Source organism: Aquila chrysaetos, chromosome 14 (assembly GCF_900496995.4).
Source record: "Aquila chrysaetos chrysaetos chromosome 14, bAquChr1.4, whole genome shotgun sequence".
In the NCBI taxonomy this organism is placed as follows: domain Eukaryota; kingdom Metazoa; phylum Chordata; class Aves; order Accipitriformes; family Accipitridae; genus Aquila; species Aquila chrysaetos.
The window spans coordinates 14,199,272-14,212,706 of NC_044017.1; the positions used below are offsets into that span (position 1 = coordinate 14,199,272).

The window sequence follows — 13,435 nt, forward strand, 5'->3', positions numbered from 1 at the left end:
CACGAGTTTTACTTTTCCCGATTTTCTCCCACATCCCACTGGGTGGGGGTAAGTGAGTGAGTGGCTGCGTGGTGCTTAGTTGCTGGCTGTGGTTAAACCACGACAGATTAATACATGCAACTTCTGATTAACTACTGTTTGTATCCATATGACAATCATTGTCTTTTGGGTGTCTTAGGCGACTGGTCCTCAGCCCTGATTATGAAGAATTGGTCACTACTCTCTAACATTCACTTATTAAGACTGTCCCTGTGAATCACTTTTCTCAAAATAATTATAAAGACAGATGATATACATGCCCTTTTCTGTCTGTGGCTTGCCATGTGAAATTGTGCAAATGACTTGAATTCACTTAAAATCCCATGACTTGCCTCTTCAACAACAGGCACATCAAGTCAATGTGCCTGCCCCCAATTTAAATACTCATTTTAATGCTTACAGTCTTCCATACAACTAAAGAAAACTGAGGAATAGTTTGCCTTTTCTGACTACAGGTCTTAAGACTGCAATATTACTCTATGACACTGTAGAACAAGACTTGTGCTCTTATAGCCTGATCTTACATTAGCAGGTGCTGCTAAACTATGCAAATTATTTTGTATATTAAAAAAAAAAAGAGTTGTTTGGGGTTTTTTTTTTGTGTATACTACTGACTTTCAAAGATCGGACTTGTATTTGTGCAAGGTATATTTTTTATGAGTTTTGCAGAGCGAGAAAGAAGCTTGAGATACACAAGACATTTTTTTAGTATCTGATAAAGGACTCAAACTCTCTCCAACAGACGTTGATGTTTGCATTGAAATACCTTGGATGCAGGGATTTCCTTGTAAGACTGGTGGAAGTTATGGATATTACCTTTTTGATATTTTTCCCTTCTTCAAAAAACACCTTTCCATTGAGAAGTCAGAATCATCTTTGCAATGATCACAGGTGGTTGCCGTGGGAGGTTATAATGAGAGTAGGCAAAAGTAGGTAATGCAGTTTGGGAATTAAAACACTGCAGCTAGAGGGTGAGAAAGTAGAGGAGGTGAGTTAAAGCTAAAGAACAGTCATTTTTTAACTTGTCAAAATGAAATGCAAGTCTTATAATTTGATGGTTTGCTGGTTATCCTTATAAAAATTGTAATTGCCTCAAACCACTGCAGCAAAATTTTCTAGTCTGTGAGATTTCAGAATATTATCTCGGGAACTCTGTATTGATTTTAGATTGAAAATAATGTAAGTTGGCTCAAAATCCAGCATATCCTGTATCCTTCATCTACAGGTTCTCTTATAAAGATTATTCTATAGAAATAAGTAAAAATAGTTCAACCTGTATTTATTGGCTATGTCTGTGCTAGAGATCTATCCCCAGAATCTAGAAAGTGTGGCTTAAAAACTGATATCAGTTCTGTGTTGCAGATATATTATGCACTATAAAAACTGCTGCTGCTAAACCATCTGTAAATGCAAACGAAGAGGAATGATAAGACATTTTGGATATGAACTATGTTTCTTTTTTGGGGTGGGAAACATTACTTTGGGAATGATCACTCTAAAATTGAGTGGATTGTTGAATCATATGTCATATCTAATATACTTTAGCTTGTACTCTTGCATGATATTGTATTTATGGATTTCTTATTGAGTAAACTCAATAATATTATATTGAGATAGCTATATAGAAGGGCTACAGAGAAGGTTAGCTATATAGAAGATTAAAGAACAATCTCTTTGTATACACTATTTCCCACATCTTGATTCAGTTAAAAAGAGTATGTGATATGTTCAAGAACAAATAGAAATGTATTAACCTTTGTTAAGAAATCTCAAATACGTCTTCCATTTCAGTTTTCCACCTCTGATAATAAAGAGGGAAATATTGGAAAACTGCAAAGAAAAAAACCCCAAGCCTTATGTTGATATAAAATGCTTCTCTTAATAGAAAAATAAATTAGTAATGCCATTAAAGAATCGAAGATTTATTCAAATTTTAAGGGACCTTGGGAAGTCACCCACTCCAAAGTCCTACTCAGAGCATGGACATTGAATTCAGGCAACCTTTCTCACGGCTTTTGTCCAGTCAAGTCTTGGGAAAAATTCCCTTGGCTTAATTATCCTCCTGGTGATTTTTTTCCCGCTTACATCCAGCCCCAGCTCCCCTTGTTCTTTTTAGAAAGAACTTTCTTTAAACAGTATTCCAAGTTCCTCTTCAGTTTGAGTACTCTGGATGCATATAATGACTACATAAAATCCTAGAGTCTCATGATATCATAAAGGCCAAACAGTGAAACAGTATTACTCCCTTTGTTTCTTAGACAAAACTTTGCTTATTTATGTATAATTAAAAAAAAAAAAGTTTTAGAGCTTACTTGCATGGGTCAAACAAATCAGGCAAGGAAAATTCATCCCCAGAATTGCCTCCGCACATTCCCTCTAAATATTTTCACTCTGAGCAAAGCCAACATATCAGGAACTAATCATTTTAAGTATAAAGTAATATATTCAATAAGACTGAATGAGATTTTTCAAGTCATCAAGTTTTGATGTTCTGAATAAGTTAGCTTCTAAGAATTAATTCTTGTTTGAAATACATCAAAGTGTTCAGTCTCTGACTAAAGCTGTCGAAGATGGGGTGTTCCTCACAAGGTCTTGTAAAGTGTTTCAGTCTTTTAAGCTATCTGAAAATTCTGCACAGCATTTTCTGTTGAATGACACAAACATCTTTTTTAGACCATTTTCAGCCTTTTAGCTGTCCTACTTTGCACTTTTACTCCTCAGGCAAATTTCTTATTCTCTGAAATTAAATAATCTCATATGACTATTGTCTTTTGATTAAAAAGATTGAACTCCTACAGTCTTTCTCACAAGCCTGTAATATTTTTGAACTTTTAGTTGAATACATTTCCCATCCTTATTTTCTTGTGAAATACAGAAGTAGATTCAGAGATTATTACACCAGGGATAAATGTGTAAGTTAAAGAACATCCCAATTATGTCTGATATGTTTGTTTGTTTGCAGGTTTCTCTTTTTCTGTATTCAAAAATCACATTGACTCTCCCCTCAAAATTTTTTTTATTATAACTCATATTAACCTATTATCTAGTACAATGTCTTAGCCAATAGGGTCTCCATTCCTCTATCCTTGATGTACAACTTTATTTTGATACATTGCGATCTACAGTGGAAAGCTTTCCAAGCATTCCAGATTACTCTGAGTAATCATAATTACTCATTCCACTAATCTTTGTATAACATTTTGTCTACTTGTGCACAGCTTACTGTAATACACTCTTACCATTCTTCAAATAAACTATATTAAAATAAGATAGTTAGATAAAGAATTTGCTTAAACATGTAGAAATCCCATTGATGTCAATGTGTTAGACTCTCCTTAAGATAATAATTTATTATCTAAAAGGTACGTTTGAAACACCCCCACTAATTTAATAGATAATAAGACAGAAATGATGCACTATACTTTAGGTGCCATAGCTTTATATTGTCAAGGGTATTTTATATGCAACTCTGGAGGCTGTTTTCCCCTCACAACTCAGAAAGCTGCTATGTCTGTGTTTCCCTGTATGTGGTAGTATTTTTCTCTTGATGTTCACATGTTGGTGCCCTTATGCAGCTTTTTTTCACGGCCTTGCAGCCACAAGCCCCAGCATTGCTTGTTATGGCAGGTTCTTGTGGGAAGTGACTGCCACCAGCATGAGAATCAGCCCTGCCCGCTCTCCTTTTCCTTTGGTTGTAGCTATTTGTTAATATTAGAGGACCCAATAACAATATATTAAGCAGGAACAACTATAGCAAGTATGAGCAGGTTGTGATGAAAACTACACAGTTACTATTTGAAATGTGTTATGCAGGAACATAACTCCAGCTGCTGCACTGGAGAGGATGTTCAGTAGGGGATACTTGTCTGAGGACAAGTATTGGGTTGGCCAAAGGGGAGTGTTTTCTTTTTCCCTTTCCTCCATCTCTTTCCTCTTTTACTCTTCTTTTTCCACAAAAGTAACCATTAGAGTGGATGTATGCCATCAGCTACAGACTATGTTTATAAATCTTTGTGCATGTGAACTTGTCTCAACATCCACTGGGCAACAGAAAAACTTTCCAAAATAAAGAATAAGCAAATGATCCTAGCAGACTAGAAACAGAAAGTATGGCAAATATGACAAAACTAAAGCTATCTATTTCAAATTGGTTTCCATGCAAAAAAAAAAAAAAAAAACATTAAAAGAAATGACTGAGAAGGAAAAAAAAAGTAAAAAAGTAACTTCTGTTGTGGCACAAGCGAGCAACTTGGATCACAATTTTTATTGTGCTGAGATACCAAAGACCATGGAAAAAGAACAGTGGTACTGTCCCTCATGCTCTGTGCAAAGGAGTATTTGTAAACAAAGATATTTATTTCACTAATTTCATTACTGTTTGTCCTACATTTGAGTACAATGCAAAATTAGTATTATTCTAAGCCTCATGGGGTACATCTACATTCAAATTCTGAATGCATTTACTACAGGGAGGGCATCACCAACGTCAAGAGCATGAGGTCATGGACTTTCTTGTGCCCACACTGCTAGCCATATGCTAGCGCATAACATAGTACTTGACCTTGTGTCACCTCTAGGATTACATATTTCCCTATTGTTACTAAGACAAAAATACTATTTTTCAATATGTATTTAATTAGGTAAAAACGTCTGAAAACATGTGAGGAGTGTTTTAAAAAGCACCAAAGTGGCATTTCTTTATCATAATGCTGAGAGTATTTATCCCAGATCCTGAAGCATGACAGCATACAGGTGGTTTTTGAGGTTCCAAAGGTTTTGTGAGAATAATCAATTCAAACATAACTCAGTTTCATTCACTCCATATTTTGGTAGCAGTTTATGAAGTAAGATATCCCCTAGACTACGCACGCAAGATCATGGGGAGACCTATTTGGACCAGTCCATGCAAAATGAGGCAGGAAGCTAGTAAGGAGAGACGGGAAAAGTCAGACTTCTAATGCCTGAGCTCTCTCCATGACAAATGTTTTTTAGCAGTATAGACATTCTTGTAAAGTCTAATCTAGAAAGTCACAGAAAAATAAAATAGATCACACAAAACAAACATGGGAAAGAAGGATGCTAACAGCAGAAATGTTCTTCCAGAATATAAAAGAGAAGGTCATGGGAACAAAAGGTATGGAAGGAATAGTGTGTCAGAACTGGGACAGAGCTCTGCAAATCCACATTGCATGATACGAGAGACAGCACTGCTATGACCAAAATTAATGGAAAAGGGAGTACTATGCCATCTTGGAGTATCTCTACTTTGTTTGGAATCTGGTGGAAGACACTGTATTTGAGGAGTTCGTGATGTTGAGCAAGGCCTGAGAGCCATTTTGGGCCCAGTGCTACAGCCTGAGATACCTGTATGTTAGCATGAGTGACCACTATATAACCCCAGGTACATAACAATAAAGGGGAACTTGCTGGAAGGCTCTGGATATGTACCGTTCCTGAATACAGATCCTAGATACATGTAGCTAGATCTGCTCTGGTGGGTATTAAGGAGATGGCACTCCTACCTTTCAAAAAAAGATGGTTAGTTTTGTTTGGTACAGTAGATATAAAGAGCCACAGTACTGCAGGAGGAAGGGGGGTGAAACTCTCCACGAATGGGATCTGCACAGCTTGCTGTGGATGTCCACCAACGGTCCATCCAATGTTGCATGGAAGTGGAGTTCCCAGCATCTGAAGGGGTGTAAGACTTACTCTATATCTGTATTTGTCTTCTTATTTCTATTGCATTATTATTAAAGCAGTTATGTTACACCTTTTGCCTCTTTGCCTTTCTTACTGAGATACGGAAAGAACCGTGCACCCCTTACAGTGCAGAACATCTACTAAGGAACAAAATAAAAGTTTTCTTTCAGAAGACCAAATTGAGTTGCCTTTTGCATTTTTTCAAACACTGTTGATGAGCACCTTTTAGCAGTTCATACAATCCAGTTTGCCAGAAGAATGAAATTTAAGGATCAAAATAAGATATACAAGTTTGACCAGAGTGTTTGGAAAAGGGGGTGAAATTGAGAACAGGTTTCTTTAGAAGGAAGGTAAACTAGTGAAGAATAATGGATCTCAAATGGCATAATCTGCAATCTGGGTTTGAGTAAATTTCAGAGCCTACAGACAGAGTATGTCAGTCCTTAAATAAGGTCCACTGAAGTCAAATATAATTCTTTAAGATCAAAGATTAATGAACATGAATAAAGCAGGTCTTAAAAATGGTTTGGCAGAGCAGCCTGCCATTGATAACAGAAAGATACTGAACTTGTCCCACTGCTTCTTTGCAGCTGTGTTGTTGTTTACACCTATATAAATGACAATAGAAATCACAAGTATTTAAAGATACAGTTCAAAGTTCAAGGTGGTAGACAAGTAAACTAGATGAGTCCTGAATTACAAAGAAATTGCAACTTCAGTTGTGACAAACCTGAGGCTCTAGCGCTTAGCAGATTGGAACATTTCTTGGAAAGCTGTAAAGTGAAACAAACTAATGACATAATCAGTACAATACAATCAATTAATACAATATGTAAGAAAGAGTAATTCTTTATAGAATAGTTTAGATTCTCTAATAGTTATTTATCTTGCTGTAAACTTTTGAGTCCACAGAACTTTCGTGACCTCAGTTGCCATAGAAAAGATGTGTTATTTGAAGCTGTATGTATAAACTTTGTAACATTATAGTATCTACTTGTACCATAAAAGATGTTGTACCTTGTCATCTGAAGAGTATTTTAGACTTTCTTTTCAAATTCAAGCATTTTTTCTAAAACCAATTATCTGTGTTCTTCAATTTTGAGCTTAGAACATCCATTAAGAGGGCATAAGGGCCAAAATGATTGACATGAAATGGGAACACTCTTCTTGTAGGATACTGATGCATTTTCATAGGGTTTTTTTAGCTTCTCATTTACTGTCAAGATAATGACTTTTCAAGGCAATAGTGCATATTATTGCAGAAAATACTGTTACTCTTAATTATGTATCATATATTGTATACTGGTGTTTCTTACTATCCTCTAATATTTTTATAATTGCAATTACATGTGTAAAGAGAGAGAGACAAAGAAAATGTAAGAAATTAATCTGAAAAAAAGGACAGATTTATAGTTGTAAAAGCTAGGCAATATTCAATACACTGTAAACCTTGTGTCTATAGTATACTTCTGCTACCAAAAGGATTATGCTAACAAATGAGGCATCCAATGAAACCTATTGTGAGGCTATTCAAACTATGAATATGATGCTTTCACATCATATGCTTGGACATGCATTGGTCATGTGCCAAGGCACTACCCATCACATAAAGCAAAACATACATGATTTCATCATAATTAAACATATGCACTCACATTCATGGAGCCTTCAGGAAGAAGTATAGGAATGTGTCTGTTTTGGTGGCTTCTTCTCTGTCCATAATTCATAATTTGTTCACTATTAGTTTCAGGTGCTGAACTGGGATATAGAAGAAGTCTAGTCTCAGGTTGGCTGTTACTGTTTGTGTAGCATTCAACAAACACTTAATCTATTTGTATGCTAACTTATTAATCTATAAAATGTGTTCAGCAGTGACCTACACTTATAAGAGAGTTAAAAATATATAGCAAAATTTTTAGGTAATCACAGTCTTCAGGGACTGAACGATGTCATTTCCATCATCACAGAGTTCCAATAGGAATTCTATAAAATTAAAATACAGCTAATACAGCATTACTGTTACCTAACAGTCTTTCAGAAAGTGTGAAAATGGAATCCTGGGTAATCTTAAAGTGGAAGGAAATGCATACAGCATCCCCTCCAACATTACCATTAATATAAAAATAAATAAAATCATGCTTTCAAAAAAGGATAAAGGAAAAGTCACTTTGACTGATATATACAATTAAAGTGTTTCTGTGTTTAAACTGGAAGGGATATTTTACTTACCACAGGACCACAATAGACACCTAGAGAGAATATAGTTCCTTTAGTTACTAAGATTTCATCTTATTAAAAGACCATGACAGAAGGTCCCAGAGATCTTTGAGTTATTTATAAGTGTAGCAACAAAGGCAGTGTAAGAGCTGAGAGTGATGGCCTTGCATAAATTTGGAAAATTGCACTACACTCTTTCTTTCACTGAAATAAATATACAGAATGGACTGGTAAATAAAATAAAGAAGTTATTGGATTACTTTATTGGTTTTTTTTGCTTTGGTTTCCATCTTTGCAGAAAAAAAGAAAGATAAAAGAGCAAATCTTCTGGATGACATTCTGAAAATATATAACATTTCAATGGTTTTTACAACTTCTAGTTATTTAAAAAAAGATAAACTATATGGGATCTTGTTTGTTCCATGAAGTTTAAAATGAGCACTATGGGCAAAGTTCTCTACATTTTTCATTTATCATTCATACATGTAAAAAATTAAATTTAATTTCTTCTATAAGGGATTTCATATCTTGAAGGAAGTATTTTAGTGTATCACAATAACATCCTGAAGACATGACAGTTTTTTCCTTGTCAATAAGGAAAAGGTCAGTAAATACTTAATGCTTTAATATACTCATTGTTACCCTAGTATAGTAGGGTGGGTTTTTGCTCTAGTATACTTTAAAGTGTTCCTTCAATCTTCTTTTACTACAAGACACTTGGAAATTTTCCTTTTGGAAAATATTTTCCTGCAGAATAGAAGTCAGCAGCAGTCACCACCACTATGAAATGCTGACTTTTATTGTATGCTAGATTGTTTTTAAATTGCAAGTACTTTATAAGGTTTCAAAAATATAGCTATTAAATTTAACGTAAACCTTAGTAATGTGAAATTTGAAAATTGGTAATCTTTTTCTCCATCATGATAATAATTTATTAGTAGTAGTATTAGTATTACTGAGGCAAAGTATTTGGGGATTTTTTGTTTAGTTTTTTTCCCCCAAATTAACTGTAGTTTCAAAGAGTATTAACTACAAAAATACTTTAAAGAGAAAATTTGAAGCAACCATTACTAAAGAGTCTAATTCCTTGATCTTCTTTCTGTAACCTCTATGGTTTACATCTTAAGATTCATGATCAAAAGGCTATCAGTAAAACTGAAGTGGATGATAGGAACCAAAAATTCAATATAAGATACATATATATATATATATATATATTGCAGATGTCAGCAAGCTTTCTAGTCAAGACAGTTTATTATTCTATTACAGTAGAGCAGCTATGGCATCTTCTGTCAATCTATAGAGTTATTTAGTTAAGATCCCAGATCAGATTCTCTTATGACTTCCATGCCTCAGTATGTCAAGAGTAAAGCTTAAGCTATAGCAAATGCCAAAAAGTCCTAAACTAAGATAAAATTTTGAAAAGCACTTGAGTCAGACTTTCTTTGAAATTATTGCACTGGTAGAGGGTTTTCTCACTTCCTCAACATCTTCTGGTTCGTTATTTCTATATGTCTACAGGTGCATTTTTGTCCTTGCTTTGATATTAAATAAAAAATACAATTATACACACACTTTCAGTTACAGTAACCTAGTATTTGCACAATAATATACATCATATCCACCTGTTGCAACCTGTAGTTTATGAGGTAGACAGCAGCTCTATTCCAGGCCTCAACAGAGGCTTTCTGTAGCTGCCAAAAATTCTGGTTTTAGCTGTTTTCAAAGGCTTTACTAAGAATTTGCTTTTCTTATTATGTTGGAATGAAAAAGTAAATTTAAAAGATTATCAGAAATGAGAAATTATTCTGAAAATTATATCCAATAAATCTTCCATTCCACAAGACATTGGCATTTCAAAATTTGTTTTGTATTCTAGAAATAGGAACAATGAACAGTGAAAGTTTTTGGAGTGATTATTAGTAAAACTGACTGAAAACAAATTTAAAACAAGAACAAGGACAGTTCTTCAATGACATAATACTGAATTTTTGAAGAACAGGAAATATTTTTGATGACTATGTAAAAACAATGATGAAAACACAAGCAAAAATAAACACATCATGTCAAAAAGATAATGGTATGTCCTTCCTATATTTAAAATGATACATTCATCCCATATCCTATGGATGGAATTGTAAATTATCACTTTCCACAAAGGAGACTGTGGGGTCATATACTAACATTAAACATTTTCAAAAGACTAACCACAGATAATTTTTGTAGGAGACCTAAAGGAGCTGTATGAGAAGCTTTGCAGTTATGCTTGTAGATCGAGATTCCCCCAAATTTTTGAAGTTCAAAGTAAATGACATATATACTTTACAAAATCAGCAGAAGGCAAGTTTATTCAGATTGCATACAGGTCTCCCAACAAACTTGCTCAATTAAGTTGGCAAGTGAAGAATTGATGATAATTGGTAACGAAGAATGTCTTATTTAAGTAGCCTAATTCAGTCATAACATCCACTAGATGGAGAACAATCTGAAGACCAAAACAAAAAGAAGAGAATATAAATTGAGGGTCAACTGCCTGTTGTAGACAAGATAAAGCTCCTGACTGGGCAGAAGATATGAGTGCTGCATAGGATTTAGGAACTTCTGATGAATGACTGGTGTGGGTCACAGAGAAAAACAGAAAAAAGGTTGTGACCTAATACTATCAAGGAACAATACCAGGATGAAAACCCAATACCAAATCACAAATTCCCTTTATTATGCTCAAAATATTATTTATGGGCATAAAGGAAGCACACCTTATATACAGGAAAATCCAAAATATACATATAATTTATAAGATAAAATCAAATTGTGTAATAGAAGTATAATTGAAATACTAAGAGTCTAATTATTATTAGCCACAGAATCACAGAATAGTTGAGGTTGGAAGGGACTTCTGGAGGGTCATCTGGTCCAACACCCCTTGCTCAATCAAGCAAGGCCACCCTAGAGCTGGTTGCCCAGAACTGTGTCCAGACGGCTTTTGAATATCTCCAAGGATGGAGACTCCACAATCTCCCTGGACAACCTGTTCCAGTGCTCAGTCACCCTCACAGTAAAAAAAGTGTTTCCTGATGTTCAGAAGGATCCTGCTGTGTTTCAGGTTGTGCTTATTGCCTCTTGTCCTGTCATGGGGCACCACTGAAAAAAGAGCCTGGCTCCATCTTCTTTGCACGGTCCCCTCAGGTATTTATACACATTGATAAGATGCCCCCTGACCCTTCTCTTCTCCAGGCTGAACAGTCCCAGCTCTCTCAGCCTTTCCTCACAAGAAAACAGAAAAATCAGTAAAGTAACAAATAATGAGGAGGACAGGTTACTGCTAAGGAGTGATTGAGTTGCCCAACTAGAAAGTTGTTATTCAATGAACTGTATTCTAATACAATCAAGTGAAAGATCTGTCCAAGAAGACAATGACAACTATCCTATATAAAACAAAGGAAACCTAAAAATTCGATGGTAGCCTCAGGTTATGTCCTCAAGAAAACCTCTGAGTTATGATTACTGTATCTAAGGTTATGTCTATAAACTCCTGAATAGATAAAATATATATGATGGGAAGAACTGACAGAAATATTGTACCTTTATATATAGTATTAATGTGAACCACTATTTGTTAACTAGGAATCTTCCATTTTTAATGCATCAGTTTCTACATACAAGCAATGTATTTTCAGTCAAATCTATTTAAAATTGAGTGTAATTCAAAGACTGATTTGCAAATTATATGATCTAGTTTTTCCAATTACAGCTAAATTTGCAATTGCAAGACTATAATGAAGTGGCCAATAGAAAAGGTTATATTGTTACTAAAAAGAAATCAAAATACATTTTGTAGGAGCAAGTAATCGTGTGGTTTATTTGACACAATGTTTAACTGAGTTGGGTTGTCAAATCGGGTATCAGTTGCCTTTCTGGCCAAAATAACAGTGTTTGAACAATCTGTAACTTACAGATTTCAAATCAAATAGTGTCTAGCAGCAGATGCAGCTGATAAATTTGCCAGCCTGAAATTTGCAACAAGCATGTAAATTTGCAACAAGCATGTTCTGGCTGCTTAGAAATCAAACTGTTTGAAGTCAAGGACGAGCCAACAGAAATTCCACTCTCTCTTCTACATTTATCATTTACCTTCACTAAGAACATCAACAAACTGATGCCTACCTTCAAGGCGTTCTCAGAACTTTGCTTTTCCTTGATCTTGTAGTGATCCTGACTGGAAGACTGCTGTAAGTCGAGGAGTTGATACACAATACAGCTAACCTGAGCAGCCCCAGGCCTGTGCTGTGCTGTGCTACCCGTACAGCGTGGCCTTCCAGTCTGCCCTGTGCTGCACAAATCCCTTCGCTGCACGATAACCTCAGCCAGTTCATTGTAACAGAGGAACCTGCAGAGAGCTCCCACTTGGTACCAGCGATTATGCCACTTGCACGGCCTTGCCTTTATCTAACGCTGCAGCAAGAAGTCCTCATGAGAACATCATTTCTGTTTTGACTGTAGAGGTGATAAAAGAGTTGTTTCCCTGTAAGAAAATCGTATCATAGCTTGAATGACTGAAAGGGGAGAATCTCTGATACGAACGGGGTCAGCATGGTGTGCTGCACAAGGAGTCCTGTTCGATGCTACACCGCTCGGGGCTTCCAGCATCTAAAGGGACATAAGACTATCTGTACTACTGCAGAGTGCTGGCTCTAATAAATAGCACTTTAAATGATACCTTACAAACTCTAAGTGCCTTTCTACTGGGATCATAAAGAACCAGCACCTTCTGGTGCAAAACAGATCCTAAGCCCTTTTCCTAAGACGTTGTTTAACATAGCTAGTGTTAATGAGGCATAACTACCCCTGCAGTGCAAGTCTGACATTTTGCTGTGAACTTGGATACCCACGGATGTAAAACTAAGTTCATGTAACAGCACAGGTACTAGGTCTTAGCCCATAGGAAACACCAGATAATTAAAGTTTGCTTATACATCTTCCTTTGAGACTTTTCTTTTGTTCCTGCCTGTATGTTGCTCACTTTATTACTTTTATCTTTTCCTCTGAAGCATCTAATTATTCTTGATTTAATCCTACCTATGTAGGCAACAACCTTATGCTTTTTTCATAAACCTTGTTGCACAGACAGCATACTTGTTTATAATGATGCTCAGGCTGGCTTGATGCCAATTCTGATCCTATTGCTCAGGAGGCAGATTGGGGCCATACAATCCTTTCCATCTGAAAGCAGTGTGCTTGTGAGTATCATGTCTCCTCTGTGAAAATGAGGTGGTATTTATGTGAAATATTGGTTATCAGATGGTTAGGCTGAGGTAGCCCTGGAACCAAGGGCAAGGTGAACAACCTGAAAGCCTACAGTCAGGACAAAGACATCAGAATTGGAGAAGTGAGAAGAAAAGAAATGCAGGGATCTGAACTTTGTATTTGGCTACTGAGGGGATATCGTAGGTTGTTCTCTAGCTAACGTACATCTGTGTAG

The 13,435-nt window shown here is 35.7% G+C and overlaps 1 long non-coding RNA gene across 1 annotated transcript; it reads right to left on the reverse strand.

Annotated features, from left to right (window-relative positions):
• Positions 1 to 889: 889 nt before the first annotated feature.
• On the reverse strand, positions 890 to 12,490 carry LOC115350767. Its single transcript, XR_003926591.2, has 3 exons — positions 12,121 to 12,490; positions 7,395 to 7,497; positions 890 to 1,003 (listed from the first exon to the last, which is right to left on the reverse strand). It is a non-coding gene; the product is annotated as an uncharacterized LOC115350767 (long non-coding RNA).
• Positions 12,491 to 13,435: the final 945 nt, after the last annotated feature.